Below are 5,652 nucleotides of genomic sequence, written 5' to 3'. Positions count from 1 at the left end.
AATATAAGCAACGTAGAGGTAACTCCCGGGGTTTGATAATAAACATGTGAATAGGTACTACCTCATCTACTTCTCAAACCCCACAATTTAATTTAGATCCTAACCATGCAATGTTTGAGGGTTGATCTAATGCAATATAAACTGGGTAGTAAGAAGTATGATCAAAGTGTTACTTGCCTTGCTGATGATCCGCGAAACCTAGAGACTCGATGTAGCACGCTTCGCACTCCGGGTACTCTATCGCAAACAAACAAGCATAGAATAAGCAATCAAGCAAAAGCACGGGTAAAACTCAAATAAGAGATCTAACCAGAAAGTTCAACTTAAGAACTCCGGTTTGCAAAAAGAATCAAATCAAACGAAGCAACAAAACGCAAACGGCGAGAGAAACAAGCTTCGTTTACTAATCTGGACTAAGGTCAAATTTTAAAGTAGCAAAAACTTGTTTAAGTTGGTTAAACGGAAAGAGGGTTTCGAGACGAAACTCTAGGCGCTTGAATCGCCTAATTCCAATAAATGAGCGCAAAGTTATACTAGAACGGAAATCGGATCAGGAATCGCGATCGAAAATAATCGCGGAAAATACGAACAGGCTAACGAACGAACGTTCGCTGTCTGCGGCTAAACGGTGAAAACCGTTCGTAAAAATGAACGTACGGACGAACATCCGCTAAATAACTAAACCGAAAAAAGTAAAACCAATCTAAATAAAATAAAATAAACGCGGATCTAAAAAAACTGTGCGGTTATCCGAAGAAAACCGGCGGCGGCGGCGCTACCTCCGGCGAGTCTGGCGAGGGCGGCGGGTCGGCGGCGTGGGGCGGCGTGGCGTGGCGGCGTGGCGACGCGAGCGGCGGCGCGCAGCGGTGGAGGGGCGGCTTAGGGTTTGGGGCGGGGCTAATGGGCTACGGGGGAGCGGCTTATAAGGGGCCGGCCCGGAGAGTCCTAGCCGAATACGGCCCTAAGTCGGTTTGACTTTTTTTTAAAAATAATTTCGACGTGCAGAAAAATAAAGAAAAGAAATACTAAACAGACTCCAAAAATCCCGAAATAAATTTTCCTCGTCCTCTAAAAATAAGCCGGACAAGATGAACATTTATTTGTGCCTAAAATGCAATTTTGAAAAACGCATATTTTTCCTAATTCAAATAAAATAGCGACAAAACTCTGAATAAAAATCTTATTTAATTTTAATATTAAATCTGTGATATTTCTTTATTTTGAGGAAGTCATTTTATCCTCTCTTTTATTTTTAATAAAAGGAATATTTCAGAGAAAAATAATTAAAATCAAACGATCCTCTTTTCATAATTCGAGAAAAACTCAAATATGAAAATAACGAAATCCCCAACTCTCTCCGTAGGTCCTTGAGTTGCGTGAAATTTCTAGGATCAACCAAAATGCAATGAAACATGATATGCAACGATGATCTAATGTATAACATTCCAAATTGAAAATTTGGGATGTTACAAACCTACCCTCCTTAAGATGAATCTCGCCCTCGAGATTCGGGTTGGCTAGAAAATAGGTGAGGGTGATCCTTTCGTAAGTCTTCTTCTCGTTCCCAATTGGCTTCATCCTCGGCATGTGACTCCACTGAACCTTGCAAAACTTGATAACCTTGTTGCGTGTAACTTGGCTGGCAAACTCGAGTATCTTCATTGGTTTCTCCTCATAAGTTAAATCACTATCCAACCGTATCGCTTCTAGCGGCACTGTATCTCTCAGAGGAATTTCAGCCATCTCCGCGTGGCACTTCTTCAACTGAGAAACTTGGAAGACATCGTGAACTCCGGAAATTCCTTCGGGTAATTCCAACTTGTAAGCAACTTCTCCCATACATTCCAAACTCTGTATGGTCCAACAAAACGTGGTGCTAACTTTCCCTTAACTCCAAAATGCTTCACTCCTCGGAGTGGTGATACTCGAAGATATGCTCTGTCTCCGACTTCGTAGATTGTCTCCTTGCGTTTTGAATCCGCATAACTCTTCTGCCTGGATTGAGCTACCTTGAGTCTATTGTGAATCAGCTTAACCTTCTCTTCAGACTCTTTAATCAAATCTGGTCCAAACAGCTGTCGGTCTCCAACTTCGTCCCACAACAATGGTGTTCTGCAGCTCCTTCCGTACAATGCTTCGAAAGGGGCCATCTTCAAACTGTTTGATAACTGTTGTTTTAAGAGAACTCTGAATAAGGAAAATTATCGTCCCAACTAGATCCATACTCTAGCGCACAAGCTCTCAACATGTCCTCCAGAATTTGATTTACTCTTTTAGTCTGTCCATCTGTTTGCGGGTGAAAAGCTGTACTGAACTCTTGTCTAGTTCCCAAAGTTTCATGCAACTGATTCCAAAACTTTGAAGTAAATTGGGTTCCTCTATCTGATACAATGGTCCTCGGAACTCCATACAGACATACGATCATGGTCATATAGATATTTGCCAACTTAGCACTGGTGTAAGTGGTCTTTACTGGGATGAAATGAGCTACTTTCGTCAATCGGTCGACTACAACCCATATCGAGTCATAGCCTAAACGAGTCCTGGGCAATCCCATGATAAAATCCATGCCTAGTTTATCCCACTTCCATTCGGGTATAGGCAATGGCTGTAGCAATCCTGCTGGCTTCTGATGTTCTGCCTTCACTCTCTGACATACATCACAAACTGCTACATACTCTGCAACATCCTTCTTCATACCGGTCCACCAGAAACCGTCCTTCAAATCCAGATACATCTTGGTATTTCTTGGGTGAATCGAATATGGAGAATCCTGGGCCTCTTGCAGAATCAACTTCCTGATCTCCTGATCATTTGGTATATATATGCAGTCCTCAAACCATAAGGTATCGTGCTCATCCTCACGAAATCCTTTGACTTTTCCTTTGCTCATCCTTTCCTTTATTTCGGCGATCCCCTTGTCCATCTTTTGCGCTTCTCTGATCTTATCCATCAAAGTGGACTGAATCTCCAAAGCTGCTACATAACCTCTCGGAACTATCTCCAAACATAGCTCACGAAGGTCTTCTGCTAACTCCCTGGGTAACTCTCCGGTCATGAGTGTATTGACAAGACTCTTGCGGCTCAACGCATCGGCTCCTACGTTAGCCTTTCCGGGATGATAGTGCAACTTCATGTCATAATCCTTAATGAGTTCCAACCATCTCCTCTGCCTGAGATTCAACTCCTTCTGTGTGAAGATATATTTCAAACTCTTGTGATCCGTGTATACCTCACAATGGTTTCCGATGAGAAAATGTCTCCATGTCTTCAACGCAAGCACTACGGCTGCTAACTCCAAATCACGCGTAGCATAGTTTAACTCATGGGGTTTAAGCTGTCATGAGGCATATGAAACAACTCTTCCCTCCTGCATAAGTACGGCTCCAAGTCCTCGACGAGAAGCATCGCAATACACTTCATAATCCTTGCGTTGATCTGGCAGGATCAACACTAGCGATGTAACCAAGCGTCTCTTCAACTCCTGAAAACTAGCCTCACATTCCTTAGTCCAATTGAACTTGGTGTCCTTCTTTAACAACTCTGTCATGGGTTTTGCAATCTTTGAGAAATTCTCAATGAACCTCCGGTAGTATCCTACCGGAGCAAGAAAACCCCGGATCTCTCCAACTGTCGTGGGTGCTTCCCAATTTGTCATGGTGACAACTTTGTTGGGGTCTACTGCTATTCCTTCTCCGGATATAACATGTCCAAGAAATCCAACTTCCTTCAACCAAAACTCACACTTGCTGAACTTGGCGTATAATTGATGTTCCCTGAGTTTGCCAAGTACCAAACGCAAATGTTCTTTATGTTCTTATTGATTCTTCGAGTAAACCAGAATATCATCAATGAACACTACGATGAACTTACCCAAAAACTCCATAAACACCTTGTTCATCATGTTCATAAAGTAGGCAAGTGCGTTAGTCATGCCAAATGACATAATGGTATACTCATATAGCCCATACCTTGTGGTAAAAGCTGTCTTAGGTATGTCCTGCTCTCGAATCTTCAGCTGGTGATAACCTGATCGCAGATCGATCTTGGAAAACACCTTAGCTCCTTGCAGCTGATCAAACAAATCATTGATCATCGGCAGTGGGTACTTGTTCTTGATCGTTAGTTCATTTAATCCACGATAATCAACAACCATCCTTAACGATCCATCCTTCTACTCCACTAGAAGTACTGGTGATCCCCAAGGTGACGAGCTTGGGCGAATGTATCCCTTATCCAGTAACCCCTTAATCTGCTTCTTAATTTCCTCTAAATCCTGTGTGGGCATCCTGTACGGTCTCTTAGATATTGGCCCAGTGCCTGGCAAAAGCTCTATCAAAAACTCTATGTCTCTATCCGGTGGCATGCCTGGCAACTCTTCTGGAAATACATCCGGAAATTCCTTCACCACTGGTACTTCCTCCTGTACTACTCCCGATAAGCAATTTACTTGAGTCCTATTCGTCACATGCCGGGATACATACTTGATCCTTCTTCCTTCTGGGGTGGTGAGTAAAATTGTCTTACTGGCGCAATCGATGTTTCCTCCATACATCGATAGCCAATCCATACCCAGAATCACATCCAAACCTTGTGATTCCAAAATTATCAGATCGGAGAGGAAAACATGCGTACCTATGGCCAATGGCATCTGAAAACATCCATGGCTTGTCATATACTCTACTCTGGGTGAGGTTACTAACATGGGTGTCTTAAGTACTCTAGTGGGCAGGTTATACTTATCCACAAATCCCCTCGATATGTATGAATGAGATGCACTAGTATCAAAAAGAACTACTGCAGTAAATGACTTAACCAAAAACTTAGCAATTACTACATCTGGCTGGGCTTCAATCTCCTCCACGTTAACGTGGTTCACTTGTCCCCTGTTGAAAGGGTTGGGCTTCTTCCCAGCGCTTCCATTGCCATGTCCATTCTTAGCTTCAGGACATTCATTGGCATAATGTCCGGTCTTCTGACACTTGTAGCAAGTAAGGTGGCTTAGATCCTTCTTGGTGGGTGTTGCCGGGTTGGAACGGTTCTGTGCGCTACTTCCTCAATTACCATTGCCGTTCTTGGGGCCACTATGATTGTGCGAACTTCCTCCATTATGAGTGTGGCCTCCATGGTTATGAACAAGTCCTCACGAGTTCGGGGTGAAATGGGGTCTCTGCTGGGCTCCAGAATTATACTTCCCCAGTCCATACTTCCTCTTGCGGCTGTCAATCTGTTGCTGCTTCCCTTCAAGCATGAGAGCTCTATCCACCAACTCTTGGTAGTTATTGAAAATTTCTACCATCAACTGCATGCTTAGCTCATCATTTAGTCCCTCCAAAAACTTCTCCTTCTTAGCTGCATCTCTAGCAACGTCATCTGGGGCATAATGTGCTAACTTACTAAACTCATCCACATACTGGCCAATAGTGCGTCCTCCCTAGCGTAAGTTGCGAAACTCACGCTTCTTCATGGCCATAGCTCCTGCTGATACATGGGCAGTACGGAAAGCTTGCTGGAACTAATCCCATGTGACAGTGGCTGTAGGATAGGTGACAGTGTAATTCTCCTACCATGAGGCTGCTGGTCCATCCAATTGGTGTGCGGCAAAACGCACCTTCTCAACATCTGTGCATCCTGCAGTGGTTAACTCCCTTC

The sequence above is a fragment of the Triticum urartu genome, chromosome 5 (assembly GCF_003073215.2).
Source record: "Triticum urartu cultivar G1812 chromosome 5, Tu2.1, whole genome shotgun sequence".
Taxonomy (NCBI): domain Eukaryota; kingdom Viridiplantae; phylum Streptophyta; class Magnoliopsida; order Poales; family Poaceae; genus Triticum; species Triticum urartu.
The sequence above is the reverse complement of the archived record's forward strand: the minus strand, read 5'-3'. Positions refer to the sequence as shown.